The following is a 19,469-nucleotide window of genomic DNA, read 5'->3' as shown; positions in this document are numbered from 1 at the left end:
CGACTTTTCGCACTTATAGACCAACCCAGCAGCAGCAGCAGCAGCAGCAGCAGCAACAGCAAGGTTCTTCGTCCAGGGGATACAGAGGACGGTTCAGGGGTCGCTCACGTGGCCGCCAACTCTCCTCCTCCTCTTCCTCTTCCTCAGCCCCTCCCACCACCGCAAAGCAGCCCTAGATCCGACATTCCGGATCATGCTGGTCCTGTGGGGGGCCGGCTTACCCATTTTCTACAAGATTGGGAGTCTGTAACTACGGATCTCTGGATTCTAGATCTTGTAGAAAATGGGTACGCCCTTCCTTTTCGGGAATTCCCTCCAAATTACCCTCCTTGTCAAGGGGCTTGCTCGGAGGACCACCGTCTTCTCCTGCAGGAGGAAGTCCTGAAGCTGTTTCAAAAAGGTGCGATAGAGGTGGTTCCGGAGCAGGAGAGGGGTCAGGGATGCTACTCCCGGTATTTTCTGATTCCGAAAAAGGACGGCAGATTGCGTCCAATATTGGACCTCAGAATCTTGAACTTTTACCTGAAACAGGAGAAGTTCAAGATGCTCACTCTTGCGCAGGTTCTGCAGGCGCTGAATCAGGAGGATTGGATGGTGTCGCTCGACTTGCAGGATGCGTATTTCCACATCCCCATTCTGAAGTCGCACAGGAAGTACCTCCGGTTTACGGTAGGGTCGCAACATTATCAGTTTGCGGTCCTCCCGTTTGGTCTTACTTCAGCACCTCGAGTCTTCACAAAGGTGATGGCAGTGGTAGCAGCCCATCTCAGAAGGTCAGGGATTTCAGTTTTCCCTTATTTGGACGACTGGCTGATCAAGGCGGAGTCGTCGGAGAAGGTGCTGTGTCATCTGCAGGCTACAACTCGGCTGTTGTACAGATTGGGTTTTTCGATCAATGTGCCCAAATCTCACCTGGTGCCCTCTCAGCGCAACCTGTTCATAGGTGCAGTACTGGACACTACTGTGTGTCGGGCATTCCCTCCTCCTCAAAGGATTCTCGACATACAGGAAATGATTCCTTTATTTTACAACGGAGCGGTTGTTCCAGTTCTGAAGGTCCTTCGCCTGCGCCTGCTCGGTCTGTTCGCTTCCTGCATTCTGTTGGTCAACCATGCACGCTGGCACATGAGGGCGCTCCAGTGGTGCCTCCGCAAGCAGTGGTATCAGCACAAGGGAGATCTCAGGGAGTCTGTGAGGATCTCCGGAGAAGCTGCAGCGGATCTATCATGGTGGAGTGTGGAGGGCAATCTGTCCCAAGGAAAGCCCTTTCATTTACCTCCATCGGTGGCCACGGTGATAACGGATGCATCCACTTTAGGGTGGGGTGCTCATCTAGGGGATCTGGAGATCAAGGGTCTTTGGTCTCCAGAGGAAAGGTTGCTTCACATCAACCTTCTGGAATTGCGGGCGATACGCTTGGCGCTCAAGGCCTTCCTCCCTTCCCTTCGCGGTCAGTCTGTTCAAGTCCTGACGGACAACACTACCGCGATGTGGTATATAAACAAACAGGGAGGAGTGGGGTCTCTTTGTCTTTGCAGAGAGGCCCTGAGTCTATGGTCCTGGGCTCAGGACCATCACATTTGTTTGATGGCAAATCATCTGGCCGGGGTTCTAAACGTGCGTGCGGACAGTCTCAGTCGGCAGTTCTCCGCCGACCACGAGTGGAGGCTTCATCTGCAGGTGGTTCGTCACGTCTTCCGGATGTGGGGGACTCCTCGGGTGGACCTGTTCGCCACTCACGAGAATGCTCACTGCCCGTCATTCTGCAGTCTTCAGTATCCGATGCAGGGAGCGTTGGGGGACGCGTTTCAGTTGAGTTGGGGCTCACGACTCCTTTACGCGTTTCCTCCCATACCCTTGATTCCTCGGGTTCTGAGGAAGATTCGCCAAGACCGGGCCCAAGTTATATTGATCGCCCCGGATTGGCCAAGAAGGGTGTGGTATTCAGATCTTCTCCACCTCTCCTCGTGCCCTCCGCTCCGTCTCCCTCTGAGGGCAGACCTCCTCTCGCAGTCGGAGGGGCAGGTTCTACACCCCCACCTCCAGAGCTTACACCTTCATGCCTGGAGATTGAACGGGGCAACCTGAGTTCTTTCTCTCTCCCGCCGGATGTGGTGGATGTTATTTTATCGGCCAGGCGACACTCCACCAAATCTATTTATTCATATAGGTGGTCTAAATTTGTTCTCTGGTGTGGAGGGAGGTCCATTGATCCCTTAAAGGCTCGTCTGTCTAATATTCTACAGTTTGCTCTTTCTCTTGCCCAGCAAGGCTTTGCTGTGGCTACTGTGAAAGGATATTTATCGGCTCTATCGGCTTTCCTTTGTTTGCCGGATCAGCCGTCGCTGTTTAAGTCTCCTATTGTTCTTCGTTTTATAAAGGGCCTTACAAACAAATTTCCTCCTACTCCATTTATTGTGCCTCAATGGGACTTAAACCTTGTCTTAACCTATCTCATGGGTTCTCCCTTCGAGCCCTTACACAAGTGTCCCTTGAGGCTGTTGTCCTTTAAGACGGTATTCCTCGTTGCAATTACCTCGGCAAGGAGGGTAAGTGAGCTTCAAGCTCTAAGTTCAAAACCCCCATTCTTGACCATTCATGCTGAACGAATGGTACTCAGGACCAGGGCTGCGTTTTTGCCTAAGGTGGTAACTCCCTTCCATCTGGGGCAGTCCATTACCCTTCCTTCCTTTTATCCTCCCCCACACCCTTCCAAGGAGGAGGAGAGGCTTCACCGCTTGGACCCTAAGAGGGCGGTGAGCTTTTACCTGGACAGGACAAAAGACTACAGGATTGATGACCAGCTCTTTGTGGGCTTTGCTGGCTGCAGAAAGGGTCGTGCGGTGCACAAGCGCACCCTTTCCAGATGGATTGTACTATGCATCAAGATCTGCTACTCCCTAGCTGGTAAGGAGCCTCCGGAGGGTTTGATGGCTCATTCTACCAGGGCAAAGTCTTCTACATCTGCCTTATCTAGGGGTGTTCCTGTGGAGGACATTTGTAGGGCGGCAACTTGGGCCTCCCTCCACACCTTCGCAAAACATTATTGCTTGGACACCGAGGTGAGGAGAGACGGACATTTTGCGCGATTCGTCCTTCAGGACTTTCTGGTATAGAAGGGTGGACACCCTCCTCCGGGAGTGGGGACTGCTGTGGGAATCTATTCACAAGGTGAGGAATCCACTGGCAGATGTATCCATCAGAAGAACAAGTTACTTACCTTCGGTAACGCTTTTTCTGGTGGATACAGTATCTGCCTGTGGATTCCTCACTGACCCACCCGCCTCCCCGTTGTCCATCCTTCTATACCGGTATTTCTATGCCTGTAATTCTATTGATGGGTTTCAAATGTGTTTATCACTGTCAAAAGCATTATGTTATTTCTTGTGCTTTGTTATTTATTTTCCACACTGAGTGTGTTGATATGCATATTGTGTACTGTGTATACTGTGTATATATATTGCTGTCGGTCCGTCCGTGTGCCTCGAAGGCACGGAAAAAAGGGGCGGAACTGACGTCATCACGCCGACGAGGTCTTCTTATGGAGCCGGTGACGTCAGCGGAGTCGCGAGCGGAGCCGTGTCTCTGTGACGTCCTCTTCGACCCCATCGGCGTGGACTGCTACAAAAGTTTCCGAATGTTGCTGGCGCAGGGGATATTCACAAGGTGAGGAATCCACAGGCAGATACTGTATCCACCAGAAAAAGCGTTACCGAAGGTAAGTAACTTGTTCTTTGCCACTCTGCACTCACTGACCGCTCCCCGCCTTCATCTTGCCTTCCTCGAATCTTCACATTGAGTCATGCTAGTCACCGTTCTGTGTTTTACCTGCCTTTCCCAAGAGCGCTGGCTTCAGGCCCCTGAGAGTCCAGTTTGCCACTCTGCCCTCACTGACCGCTCCCCGCCTTCATCTTGCCTTCCTCATATCTTCACATTGAGTCATGCTAGTCACAGTTCTGTGTTTTACCAGCCTTTCCCAAGAGGGCTGGCTTCAGGCCCCTGGCAGCCCAGTTTGCCACTCTGCCCTCACTGACCGCTCCCCGCCTTCATCTTGCTTTCCTCGAATCTTCACATCAAGTCCTGCTAGTCACAGTTCTGTGTTTTACCAGCCTTTCCCAAGAGGGCTGGCTTCAGGTCCCTGGCAGTCCGGTCGGCCACTCTGCCCACACTGACCGCTCCCCACGTTCATCTTACCTTCACCTTCCTTGAATCTTCACATCACCCTCCTCTATCTTTGGCCTCAGAGTTCACGGCAACAAAGGTCCACTTTGCTTGGGTATATTGATGGCCACACCAATTCCAATCCAACATAGACCTCCTGGAGCGACATGACCACTAATGAAAGGTCTTCGCAGCACAAGCCTTCTGACACAATAGAAGGTCTCCTCCTACACTACCGGAGCTCTGCTGCATTAACGTGCCTCTCCCCGCGATTGGTACACTTTCTGCCCCGAACGCTCAGCTTCGTCAACGTGCCTTTTCCTTCGACTGGTTTATTACCCCTCACCCTGTCCTCTTCTTTTACCAATCTCACTAAGGCTCCCCGAAGTATGTACCTTCTCTTCACATCACTTCTACTCGGCTTCGCTACCCTTGCGGTGCTCTCATCCCCCCCCCCCCCCAACTAACCTCACCGCTCCCACGTCATCTCTTAACTATGTTAACCAATTGAGTGAAGTTTGGAGTCAACTGTTTCAAGATCATTTACCCCCCAATTTGTCCAAAGCTTCAGCAAAAAGGCTCAAACACAACACCCTTGAACAATTTCCTTGCACCCTCTTTTTTGACCAATACCACAGCGGTTGTTATGGCAGGCTTAAAACTGACCTTATGTTCTTCACCTACAACAGCTCCTCCTGGATCACTATCTTCAACAACTCCTTCAACATTACTTCCTCCTGCTCAATCTCTCACGGGCACCAACTAAAGATCTCCGCTACTTGTTTCAATGGCTCACTCACTATCTCGCTCTATAGCAATGGCACGGTCTTGAACCAAGCCAAAGACACCTGTCTCTCTCTTTTCTACCACCTTTTTCCATCTCTGCTCCCGATCCCTTGCACTTCAATCCCTCCAGACTCTTCAACGTACTGCTCCCTCCATTCTCTCTCGCCTCCCCGACCCATCCAGACACCAGTATGCTGCTCTCTCATGAGGTGCATACCTCCCCCCTAGCATTCTGGTTCCCCTCCATCACCCCTGTTTCCCCATCTCCCAATTTCCCCCTCTCCATTGGGGACGTCACCCTCAACATTCCAGCCATGCCAATGGACAGCAATTTCATTTACCCTCCAACACCATCCTGGAATCCCGAAGTAAGACCCCCCCACCACCAGGCTTATCGCCCCCTCATCCATTCTATTTTCCCAACAGCCTGACCTCCTTGATCACTTAGCGACCTGTCCACCTCATGCTCTCCCTTTTCTTCCACCCCACCCGTTCTCCCCCTCTCCCTTTATCCCGAATCCTGCACAAACCCCCTTCTCTCCTCACCCCATCTCTCCAGCAGTGCTGCTCGACCCCCTATCCCCTCTTGACAATCTCTTCCTTTCCCTTCCTTGTGCCTAGAAGAACCATACTCTTTCTTTGACTACCATTTGGGTCAATCTGCCCCTCCGTGCTTGTTTCCAGCCCCCTTATACTCAGTTCTCGTAGCCCACGTTCCCTCTCCTGCCCCTCCTCCATTCTCCTCCCCCACCTCCTGCCCCTCTGTGACTCCTTTCCATCCCCTCCCCACATTCTGTCCTCCCACCACTACCCTCACCCGCCTCTTCCTAAACTTGAACTCAATAATTTGGTCAATGTTTGCCCAGACAATTTTCTTTCTACCCCAGTTGCACCAATAATCACTACCAAGCAACATCACACGAGTTTCCCTCCACTTTACATTCCTACACCCCAACACTCCTTCCTCCCCCTCTCCTTGCTATCCCTCTCAAGCTGTTCTCCCTCCTGAACCTTTCGAGCCACTTAACACTCCCTGCTCAGCCCTACTCTCCTTAGAAAAGAAACTAGGTTACCTCATCTCCTCTATCTCCCAGCTTGAAGCTACCATCACTCCTAAATGCTAAAATCTCCACTTTACCCAACAACCCAATTCCCCTGGCGAACACTCACTTCCTCAAACTCCAGAGGAGCACCCTGCTCCCTCGCCCCAAAAAAAGCCACACACAATCTGTCCCCTACAGACATTTCCAATTTATTGGATAGCTACAAGACCTCTAACGTCAGCCCCCTCACTCGCTCCTCTCCAGATAATTCTAATCTTTGCACTATTCTGACCATCTCCTTTGCCCGAACTAAACATCAGGCCTGTTCTATCCAGGCACCACCAGTCTGGAACTGTATCCCTATCTCCCCTAAAAGCCCTAACACCCCTCTCACCAAAACAGTCATTTCAGAGTTGCACGTTTGATGCACAATTGCGATCTGCAAGCAAACACAAGTTGGAAACCTCAGACTCCATCAATCTTCACAATCTTGATATACTTCTCCTCACTGAGACCTAGTTCAATGAAATCTCTCATACTTCTTTCGATTTTCTCCTCCCCTCCGACTATTCCATGATCAGACATGATAGAGACGATAAAGTTGGGGGAGGCGTGGCAATTATCTTCAGAAACTGCCTTCAACTCAAGGCTCTTCCCAACAGTTCCTTCTGTACATTTGAATACCTCTCTCTGGAGCTCCAAGTACATCACTGCTCTCCTTTCGGGTTTCATGCCATTTATCACACGCCTGGTAACTGTTCCGCTTTCACTGAACAATTCACCGACTTTGCCAGCGACCAATATTTTGAAAATGACAGACAGATTTTTTTTAGAGACTTTAATCTGGATTGGGTCTCTCTGGAAGACTCAGCTGCCAACAGGCTGGTCACTCTTCTCTTAGGAAATGATCTTATCCAACATATCACAAAACCGACACACTCTAAGGGCTTCTTTCTTGACCTTGTCCTATCCAAAGCATATATGCTAACTACTGTTGACCCTATACCAGTAGACTGGTCTGATCACTTCCTCATCCCTTTCTCTCTGCACCTATCCCACTCTTTAACCCATGGCCAACCTAATAGGACTACTTCCTGGTTCCGTAACACCAAAAACATTGACCTTGACATTCTGTGCAACTCAGCTATGTTATCACTTCCAATCGTAGACCCCAACTCTGATGTCCACGTTCTCACCTCCCAGTGCCTTTCCAGTCTTTCAATCAAAGGTTGCTCCACTACAAAGCAAAAAGAAAATATCTACTCCTTCTGCACCATGGTTCAATAAGTCCCTCTATGAAGAAAGGAAGAATTTGAGGTATCTGGAGAAACAATGGAGACAATCTCCCTCCACCACTAATCTCTCTAATCTATGTTTAGCAAAATCGAGATACCACAAACACATCTTCTGTGAAAAAGCGTTGCACTTCAGAACCCTCCTCGAGGCAGCCAAAAACAGACCTAAAAAGCTATTCGACCTCATCAAAAGATTCTTCTCTCCCTCAACCATCAAATTTGACTATCCTCTCAAGAAAGCAGAAGAATTCGCTCTATTCTTTGATGAGAAAGTGAAATCACTTGTGGATCAGGTCATTCACCCTACCCCCCTTGAGGAACACAAATCATTAGTCGCAGGGCAGCACTTTGGTATCGCCACTGAGGGTGCCCTCTTCAAAAGCATTCTAGAAACAAAACCCTCTAATCATTCTTTCGACCCCTTCCCTAGTGACATCGCAAGTGACTTCTACACCCACACACTTTCCTACTGGATCAACCTGATAAACTTCTTCCTCAACCAAGGCTCCCTCCTGTTGCCCTTAAAACAGGATAGGTTACTCCACTTCTTAAAAACACTCTGCTGATGTGAATGACCATAACAACTTCCGCCCTATCACTAACCTCCCTTTTCTTGCGAAAATCACAGAAAGCTGTGTAGTGAAGCAACTTTCCCATCACATCAAGAATAACAACCTCCTTGACGAAATACAATCTGGTTTCATGCAAGGCTGTAGCACTGAAACAGCCCTGCTTCAAGTAATCATCGATGCCCTGCGTAGACTTAATTCTGGTGAGTCTTGTCTCTTGATTCTTCTTGACCTCTCTGCAGCCTTTGACATTATCAACCACAACTCTCTTCTGAACATTTTAAAACAAAGAAAGGGTTTTGAAGGCACAGTGCTAAAATGGTTTGATTCATTTCCTTCGGGTAGACCTCAAATGATTAAAATAGGAAACGCTCTCTCTACTTCAATAACTGTAGGACAAGGCGTCCCTCCAGGTTCTATCCTCGCACCCACTTTGTACAATCTTTACATGGAACCAATGGGAAATCTCCTTTAAAAAGCAGGGATCCACTATCACCTCTATGCAGATGACACCCAAACCTACCTTAAGTTGTCTTCCGCACACGTTATCTCACTCCTCAACACCACTCTCAACTCCATCCAAAATTGGATGTTAACTCATCAACTTTTTCTGAATCCTTCCATAACGGAATTCCTTCTTCTTTCTACCTCTCTTTCTCCTCCTCCTGCTCAATATTGGATGGGCAATCTGAATTTACTTAACAACAAACCTATCTTACAGCGCTAAATCCCTAGGTGTCATATTTGCAAAAGGCTCAATCTACACTCCCACATCAATACCATCGCCAAGAATGAACGTTACCAACTGTGCCTTCTCTGGACAGTTAGGTGCTTCTTTCCTGTGCAAGACCTAAAAACCTTGGTCCAATCACTGGTTCTCTCTAGATTGGACTACTGCAACTCTCTCCTTGCAGGCCTCCCCAAAACCCACCTTTCCCCTCTTAAATACGTCCTCCATTCAGCGGCACGTTTCGTATATGGGGCTAAAAGATATGATCACATCACTCCCATACTGTCTTCTCTTCGCTGGCTTCCTATCGAAGCAAGGTCAATTAACAAGACTGCCTGTATAACCCACAAAGCCTTGCACACTTCCACACCTCACTATCTGGCGAATAAACTCAAAATCTCAGGCGGCTCTAGACCTTCACGCAATGCTGAAAAACTACTGCTCGAGCCCCCTACTTTCAAAGGGGAAAGATGTATGGCTCAGCCCTTCTTAGGCAATGTGGCTAGAATCTGGAACTCACTTCCTCCATCCCTCCGAACCACAGCCTCTATCTGGACCTAAAAAACAGATCTTAAAACTCTTCTCTTGATAAGACACTTCCAGGCTTAATTCAACTCTCTCTTATGTCCCTCAGGTTGCTTGGCATTCATTTGAACGCAACGCTGTAAATATGTCTTATTTACCTGTATTAATCTCATTCTTGCACCTCTTATTTTATCTTTACCTTTGTATTCATCCTGATTGTATTTGTAACTTGTTAGTGTGTAATTCTTATATAACGTACTTGGTTTTATTGTAAAGCGCTCTGACACCTTTTGGGTAAAGTCCGCTCTATGTAAAACTGCATTAAATAAAATAAAAGCTAGAGACCAAAAAACGTAGGACTGGCCAACCCACAGGATACAGTTGCAGCAAAGATTGCACTGTAACATTAGTATCAAAGAATTACAAAAAAAAGGCGGGAAAATAGGCAGAGTTCAGTGGAAAATGGCACCAGAATTACAATTTGGTGGCAAATGGAAGAGAGCAGGAGGGCTGGCAGCACGTTGAACAGTGAGGGCAGGAAATCAAGCGTTCAGCAGCAAAAATAGGCAGTAGGGCGAAGTCAGTCACTGCCGCTGCAACGCGAATGACTGCCAGAGCCATGAAGGCTTTTTCAAAGCCGTCAGCGTGGCTGTGAGTCCTTATTCATCGTCAACAAAAACGTCTAATCGATTCACAATAAAAAAACTAAATAAAACACTAAAATCCTACTGGCTAAAAAAGAAGGAAAAAAATAAATATATTTTATTGTTTAAGTAGCGTGTTCCTGTTTTCACGCATTTAATAATTTCGGAACTCCTTTTTGTATCTATAAAGTAATTTTACTTTCATTTCATCTTACTAATGTACTAAAAGTTAAGCACCACTGCAAAGTCAAAGGGGAATTCCACACTGGTTGTTGTTAATGCTTTTTAAGTTCCTGTAGGGAAAAAAAAAATTTGTTCCCAAATATGTGTGTCACACGAGATGAATGATGCTTGGGCTTCAGTGTGAACATTTGGATTTGGTGCAGCTGTGGCATTTGTGTGAAAGTGAGTGATTTAATCGAAGTGAATGGACGCCTGCTCGCATGACCCAGAAGAGTTGTGACAGCACAGTGCAGAATATGCCAAGCTAACCTACACCACATAACGAGGGGTAGTAGATTTATCAAATCTTTGTCACGCACAGCGGTGTAAAGTCTTGACAAAGTAGTTCCTTTTTCACTAGAAAGTTGTCCTTGAAATAGAGCAAATAGTGCCTCTTGCTGCTTAGCTTTGAGTGTTCCAATGCTGCCAAGCATGTTTTTGATGCAAAGCCAGATCTACAAAGATTGCCAGGCGTAGTTCTGCGTCAAAAAGAATGCCTCCTTGATGCGGGCGCAAACTTGGGGATACGTTACATTTCACCAGACTTCCACATATTGGGTGCTGCCCTACATCCAATGTGCTGAATATTTTAGAAATTGTCTGGGCACAGGATTTTTTGTGGTGGAAGAGTAGGCTTCCAGTACAAATTCTATGCTAGACATTACACACTCAGCCCTGCACCATGGTCCAAAGGTTGTGCATGATGCTAGAGGTAGTGGCAAAGCAAGGGGGAGGTGGCGGGTGGGTGGTCCGCCCCAGGCAGCACGAGTTTTGGGGGGCAGCGGCCCCCTCCCCCGCTCCTTACTGCTGCCGGGACGGCAAATACAGGAATCTCCAGCGACAACCCCCCCTTGCTCTTACCTGCGCCCGTCACAGGGTGGCAAACGCAGGGACCGCCACGGGCGTCAGAAGGTCTAGTTACGCGGCGCCACTGGTTTTTGCATCAGCGCAGGTGGCGACAGCAGCAGGCCATTTCATACAAATGGTTCCGTGTTGCTGTCTCCCCCTTGTGCAATATAGCAACTTTGGTTGCTGTGCTGTTGCACTAAAAAAACAGTCCGCAGCTAAGTTTCTCACAAAGTGTAATCCATATTCCATTGCGTAGCGCTTATTAAACACTCCTTTGCACGTTTGCCAAGCTACAAAAGCTGTGAATAGGTGTCTCAGGTATTTGGAAGAAATGTTCATGAATCCTAAAACCCCTTTCAGGTCACCAAGACTCTGCCAGACCACGAGACCTCCCAGGATTGCATGTGACAGATCCGCAAACATGCCACCCTGCCAGGCTCATGACTGCTAAGAGTGATGCAAGGAAGGAAAAACAGAGAATACATTGCAGAGCAAAAGGTAACAGAACTACTGCTGTCTAAACAAAGCTGATTTAGGATGTTTTCAGCATTTAAGGATGTTGTACTGAAGCCGAGGTGGGGGTGTTGGGCAAGTGCACATGCTGGAGACCAGATAAATACATTCACCATCTGTGGCTTTCAGCAATGGGGCTCCTCTAGGGAGGGTCGTATATGGGGCAGGCAAATGTAAAATCTCATTAGGCCCCATTCTTACAAAAAAGAGTAAATTGGTAAATGTACACCACAAGGTTTACAACTTTAATACATGTATATTTACTCATTTTGGAAATTCAAAATTTCCAAGGATGCACCTTGAGGCCTTGAACAGTTAAAGTTTCCAGGAATGCTCTTGGAAAACCTGTGTGAAACTGCAGACATGACAGTGCAAATGAATTTATTTTCTGAGGTTGCATAGAGTACTCAGATGCACCTGAGAAATTCCATTGTGTTTGTGAAGTTGGATATATACAGGGCTCGAGTCGGGGTACCACGCGGGTGGACGGCGTCCCCCCACTTATTTTACCGGGTGGACGCCGTCCCCCTGCCCAAAAGATGGAGCCGGTACCCGAGTCTGCACCTGCGCGCGCGCTCAGCAGTCACCAAACCTCACCTCCTATTGATTGTCGAGAGAGGGCGAACAGAGCTCTTTAACCCCTTCAGCGCTGCGCGGATTTCCGCGCGGTGCTGAAGGTTCTGAGCGCGGGCGGGGCCATGACGGAACGGTTCCGTCATAAGCACAGCCCAACCGACGTGCATGACGGAACCGTTCCGTCATAAGCGTCGAAGGGGTTAAGTTGTTTCACGTTGATAGAGCCGTTCAGTATGACAGACGGTCGCTCGTGGCAGTATATGAGAAAAGGTCAGTATGTATTCATGCATTTCAGACCGGAGACCGGCAAATTTACTGTGGGCAATAAATACGCACCGAACAAGCGCAGCTTTAATTTCCCCGCTCCTTTGAGTGTCAATACGGTGACGAATTCCAACGTAAACATTCTGCTTTGCCCTTTGAACCTGCCCCCATCGCCTTGTAACCTTTGTTAATTATAGGCGACTACATTTCGTGACGTCACTTTCTGTCGTGACGTCACGTCCGGCGACACCACCTAATTTGGAGCGTCCCCCCACTTCTTTGTTTAGGACTTGTGCCCTGGATATATATTACATTTTTTCTATGTGGATAACCCCCTCTTCCCCAAAACCATCACCAAATTTGCTTGAGTTCTCTCCACACAGCAGATAATGATGTTAGTCCGTCCATGGCAAGGTGACATCTCTGACGTTTTCGAGGGTGGGAGTGAGTCAAAACGAACATTGTGAATACCTACAGGCATGCACAATCCTCCAAGGCATTGTATGTCTATAGTATTGCTATAGTGCGAACGTATCCAAAAGGCAGTGGGGCGCTGTACGGGCTTTAAGTCAACGAGTGATGGAAGAGGTAGCAGCGTTATGAACAGCTAATGCGTTGTGGTGTAGTGCTCCTGGAAGAGGCGAGTCTTCAATTCTTTTCTAAATTGGAGCGACATTGTGGCGTACCCGACGGATACACCGATGTTGTTCGAGATCCTGGGTGCACATTCTCCCTGCTAATGGAAGGAGATCTACTCGCATGAAAATTGATTTGTGGAACATTGTTTTTGTGAATTCCCAAAGTGATTGTACACTAGTAAAAATATATTTGCAAATGTAAGTTAAATTTGAGCCTGCAAGTAGCTTTGTGATTGGGTTAACCCGGTCTCGCTATTTCTGATCATGGCTATGGACAACCACAACGGTGTGGAATTGTTTTAAGATATCTAGTTATCAAAGGGAGAGGATGCTTCTGTAATCCGCTTGTCCTGTAAAAAAATATATTGTTCCTTTTTGGTGCCATGCAGTGAGGTGACAAATGATGGCAGAGTCCTCATTTTATCAGAGCTCTCATAAGAGCCACTCGCATTATGTTAGGGTTCACAATAGATCAGCATTTGGATTTTGGAACGCTCTGATTTTGCCACCTTTTTGAAATTCTACATACAGGGGCTGGAAATAGGTGGGAAGCGGTAGTTCCAGGGTTGGCATGCAATGTGAGTCTTTACAAACCCACACATTAATATGTTTAAGGGTATTAAGCATCTTCTCTGTAATATCTCTCCACACAGAAAAGTGTTAGCAATGTACTCCTAACAAGGGCAGAAGTAAACATTTTCCATGGTGGGAGAGCATAAGGGGATTTAGGAAAAATTAATTTGCCAACAAGCAGCAAACAGATTTTCCCAAGAGCAAATATATAGCTATTTCTTGATTGTATAATCAAAACTTTTATTAGAATATGTTTTAATAAATGTCTGTATATCACCAGAAGCAAGTGAAGATGCAAGACAAGGATGAGAAATGTTTGGGTTTTTTTCACATTGAGGGCCTTCTGAAAAGACGGCCGCATTGAGAGAAAGGTGATGCATGACAAAGAAGGAAACACTCTTGCCATCCTACTTGGATTCCATATAAATGCGATGGAGATTTGTCTCTCTACGTCCATGATTAGTGGCCATAGTCTCACCTCTGTAGTGTCCACATGCAGCAGTCAACAGGTGAAAGGAGTCAGTCAAGTCTGGCAGCATCCCAGGCTCTGTGTTTACATTTCCAAACACAGTAGATCAAGGGTCAGTCAGTTCAGTCTCTGAGGTTAAGTGTACGAAGACATGATGTCCCATGATGTCAACAGAAGTATGCATTTTAAAGAGTAAAGCATTATTACAGTCATTTGGTTTGTTGCAAGTCACAGGACTGGAGTCTTCAGAACTTGGCTACTCAGAATTTGGGTAGAACACTGTTTCTTTTAACGCTTCTTTTTCTGGCGTAGGCCTGGTGATATGATTAGCACAGGTTCAAGAGGGATGACTCCATTTCAGATTTTCAGACTAACATGTCTATGTAAATAAATGACTTTCATGTAGATTGGCTCTCAGTAGAGCTCTAAAGTTTCCCTGGTCCATGCATGAACAGCTCATGTAGTCAGGATAGCTTCCTCTTAAACGATGGGGAGAGTAGGGGGCTGGTGTTTGGGAGGGAGGAAGAAGCAGGCTGGATCCCTCTTGCCCATTTGATTTGTTTGGCAGATCCACAAGACTTGAATATGGTGTATGGGAAACTTAGCTGGAGGAACTGAGGAGGGGTGATCGGTTGACCTGCAAGGAGGAACCTTGGATGAGGGCCACAAGGCCTCAAGCTTGCAAAGGGCTGGTGTGGCCTAGGGCACTCCGCTGGGGGAGGACAGGAGCCCTGGCGAGGACATGAGGCATGGATGAATGGAGTGGCATGGCGACAACCAGCCTTGGTAGTCTCATTTAGAATACTTATATGTTCAACCAAAAGCAAGATGCAAAGTGTTACTAATGTGCAGTTAGGTAAAATAACATTGAAGATGCCACCTGACTAATAGGCGAGTTGTTGCCCTGTATAAAGTAACTGTTACATGTAGTCCGTGAGGCAGTAAAATGTGTTTTTCTCATGTCTCTTCTTCTGTAATGTGAGAATGTGTGTATTAGTACAGTTGCTCTGAATAAAGTGTTATTGGGTCTTATATATTTCCATTGTGTGTGTGTCAGTGTATATTTATATATATATATATATAACGAGCAAAAATGTCCTTGAGAGGGGAACAGCTTATGCTGGTGCCGGCGTCGAGGAAAGGACTTGTCCCCGTAGAAATTTCTTTAAGCAAATTGAAAGGAAACGCCGCACTCGCTCCGGTATAGTCAGTTGATGTTTATTGACTACATTGCTCTTCACCTACGCGTTTCAAGCTGAACACAGCTCTTGGTCACGGTAGTTTTACAAGTCTTTTTTCAATTTCCTCATTTTATACCACAACATCACGTGAGCCGATAATGGTGCATTGTGGACTATGTAGTATATAAACCATTTGATGGCATTTTATCAGTTATATGGGTTCATTCCAGTAAATACATGTAATAATTATTCATATTGAATTACTTAGCCTAAGTGGCCTTGTAACGTGAGCATAAATAAAAGTTCCTTAAATTACGGCATATAGCATGAATGCTAGTGTCTGCTCGTATTAATGCTCATTAGTATTGAGTAATACTAAGATTGATATTATCGACTTCGACGAATCCAACAATAACCACTGCCAAACAATTATTTTCCCAATTAGAAAGATTACTGCGTAAAGAAATCTCACGCAGCTGGGAGATAATAACTCTAGAAAAGTATGTGGAATTTGAACGCGTCCCACGTGGCTTACGTATATTCACGTTACCCAATCATCCTGACGCCAGTCCAGAAATGCTTGAAGAATGGGGGAGAAACAATATGGAATGCTCCCTTACAATGATGCTAATCATCATTAAATACGCAAAAAAGAGTGTAGATGATATACACATTCAAGCAGATGAGATTGAACAACACATCAAAGCATCAGGAGAGGATGAAGAAAATATAAATAAATTCCGTATGATAATGGAGAAAAATTTGGACAAACATGAAAATGAAGTTCAGGAAAGAAAACAACGCAAATTCAAACGTGACGAATCAGATTATGAAAATGGAACCATCCTTACATTTGCAAAGAGATTTGACAACTTGAAACAACAGTTTGAAAAGACAGCAACTTCACGAGAATCACCACAAATCATACCAAGTGAAACGGAATCAGATATAAGTGACAATGAATATCAAGCCACGGCCACAAAAAAGTTCTCTTTTTTAGAGGAGATGAAAATCCTCTATCAGGACCAACAGAGTCCACAGATCAGAGGAAGAGGACGGGGCAGAGGACGAAGCAGAGGTCGAGGCCAACATACATATCGAGAAACCTCCGGAAAACCAGAAGAAGCAGAAAAACAAAGATATCAGCTTCGCAATCGGATAGTAACAACAAAAAAATAAAGACCATGATTAACAATGTCACGGAACCCAACTTAATAATCAATTTGTCTCACCATGAGCTGTCACCAGCTGAACGAAGTCTACTTAACAAAGGGCTAACATTTTGTCCAGAAAAACATCAAGACATAGTTGAAACCAAGATAGACGTATACAAATATGTCCGTAAATTAAAACTGAAGAAATTCTTTGAAAGAACAGCTTGTAATTCAGGCCAAATTGAAGTAGATGAAGACATCAAGATTATTTCAAACATGCAAGAATACACCATAGCAGATACCAACAGTTTAATAACAGCCTATGAATTGGCTCATGATGTTGATCAAGGTGATCTAACAAACACACAAGTATTAGAAGAATCGGCAATCCAGACAGACAATCATCCAAAGACCAAATTCAAGATGAAATCGAAATTTTGTCCAATACTCCATCCTGGCAATCGGATAGAGACTTTCCATGACCTGGTTGTGGCAGAACTTGAGGTCATGGAAAACACTAAACATGGCAACAGAAAAGAAAACTTATCGGTGCAAGAACGTCAAGCTCTAATGATGTTAAAAAATAATAATTTAATTGAAATCAAACCAGCGGATAAGGGTGGCAACATTGTCATCCTCAACAAACAGGATTATGTTGATGAAGCCAAACATCAACTAAATGATCAGACCAACTATACAATACTGGCTCATAACCCTATTCCAAAAATGACTATAGAAATACAAGAGCGGCTAATGAAATGGCACAAAAAGGGACTGTTAAGTTTCGAAGAGATGATCTTCTTAACTATAAATAATCCCGTAACACCAACAATATATTTCTTGCCTAAAGTGCACAAAACATTAAATAAACCTCCAGCACGTCCAATAATATCTAGTTGCGGATCCTTGTATGAAAATATAGCATCCTATGTTGATCACTTTTTGGCACCAATTGTTCCAACATTAAGTTCCTATATTAAAGATACTGGGGACTTCTTGAGGATCCTGATGGAAACAGACTGGTATCCCGAATATTTGTTGTTAACAATTGATGTCGTGTCTTTGTACACTTCTATTAATCATAAAATTGGGTTAACTGCCATTGCGTATTTTCTTAAACAGAGACCAATTGGGGATTTACAGCACTTCAATATGTTGCTGGAAATGATTGAACTATGTTTAACCAACAATGTGTTTTTGTTTAACAAACAAATGTACTCTCAGAAATGCGGTACTGCGATGGGAGTTTCCTTTTCTCCAAGCTACGCTAATCTCACCATGGGTTGGTGGGAGAAAAACGTGGCTTGGAGAGAAGAGAACGACCCATATACTGCAAACGTGGCATTATGGCTATGTTTCATTGATGATCTCTTCCTGTTATGGAGGGGATGCAAAGATAAATTGATAGAGTACATAACGATACTAAATCAGAATGATGTTGGTCTAACATTTACCTTTAACATTCAACAGAGGGAAATTGAGTTTTTGGACACTAAGGTGTACATAAAATCCAATAAGATACATACTACTCTGTTTCGTAAAAAAACAGCAACTAATAGTCTCCTTCATGGAAGCAGCTTCCACCCAGAGAATTTGAAAAGAAGCATTCCATATGGTGAGTTCCTTAGGATGAAAAGGAACTGTTCTGAACCCAAAGAAATGGAGGCTAAGTTTGAAGATACCAAAAAGCAATTTCTCCAGAGGGGATACAAACATAAGGATGTTATAAACGGAGAGATCAAAGCTAGACATAAATCAAGAGCCCAAATTCTGATTGACAAAAACAAAAGGAAAACTTCAGCATTGAATAATGATTCACCAAGACTTAGCCTAACATATTCCAAAGAAAGTTTCAAAATTCGTAAAACTATAATGAAATATTGGAATATAATTAAAAAGGATCCTGATATTGGGACAAAGATAGGAAATCAACCATTGATCTCTTATAGGAAAGCACCTTCAATTCGGGACTCATTGGTTCGGAGTAATTTTGAAATAAAAAAAACTGAGACTTGGCTTCAAAAAAGACAAAAGGGATTCACTAAATGCCTGAAATGCAAGGCTTGCAAAGTGGGAAGAAACCTGCAAACAATCAAAGACCCCAAAGGTCAAACCTTTGAAATCAAGGGAACCATCACGTGTGAATCCCAATTTGTTGTGTATTTAATTGAATGTTGTTGTGGCCAACGATACATAGGATCAACAATATGTCCGTTGAAAAAACGTATATTGGAACACATCCGAGCAATTCAGAATAAAGACAAAACCTATGCAATAGCCAAGCATATTCAGAATCATGAGGGCAAGACCTGGTTGGACATTAAATATTCAGGTCTAGCATTGATACCCGATCATGAAAGAGGAGGCAATAGAACTCAGAAATTGCAACGACTAGAATCCAAACTTATAATCCGGTTCAAAACCAAAAATCCGTTTGGGCTTAATGGAGATGAGGAGATGCATGTACATCTATAGAACTTTGTACTTGCAAGCCGCATGAAATTTAAGGATTACTGTAATGGTATAATCTAATCTTTCTCCTCTCCCACTATGTTTCCTGTTTCCTTATCTTGTCTCTTTTTTCTCCTTTTTTTGTTTTCTATTCCCTCCTCCCTCCTTTTTCCTCCCTCCTTCTTTCTTCTCCCTCTTCCCCCTTCCTAATAAATCTTCATTTTTCCTTTCCCTCCTTCTTCCTCCCCTTTTTCCCCCTCTCCCCTCTTCTTTTTCTTTGAATGAGTAGATGTATATACGAAGTCATTGGTATAACAATTTTTGTTGAATGGTTTCATTTCTCATGTAATAATTTGGCACTCAGCCCTTAATATCAATCTTAGTATTACTCAATACTAATGAGCATTAATACGAGCAGACACTAGCATTCATGCTATATGCCGTAATTTAATGAACCTTTATTTATGCTCACGTTACAAGGCCACTTAGGCTAAGTAATTCAATATGAATAATTATTACATGTATTTACTGGAATGAACCCATATAACTGATAAAATGCCATCAAATGGTTTATATACTACATAGTCCACAATGCACCATTATCGGCTCACGTGACGTTGTGGTATAAAATGAGGAAATTGAAAAAAGACTTGTAAAACTACAGTGACCAAGAGCTGTGTTCAGCTTGAAACGCGTAGGTGAAGAGCAATGTAGTCAATAAACATCAACTGACTATACCGGAGCGAATGTGGCGTTTCCTTTCAATCTGCTTAAAGAAAGAGATATATATATATATATATATATATATATATATATATATATATAT

Source organism: Triturus cristatus, chromosome 12, assembly GCF_964204655.1.
Source record: "Triturus cristatus chromosome 12, aTriCri1.1, whole genome shotgun sequence".
Taxonomy (NCBI): domain Eukaryota; kingdom Metazoa; phylum Chordata; class Amphibia; order Caudata; family Salamandridae; genus Triturus; species Triturus cristatus.
The sequence above is the reverse complement of the archived record's forward strand: the minus strand, read 5'-3'. Positions refer to the sequence as shown.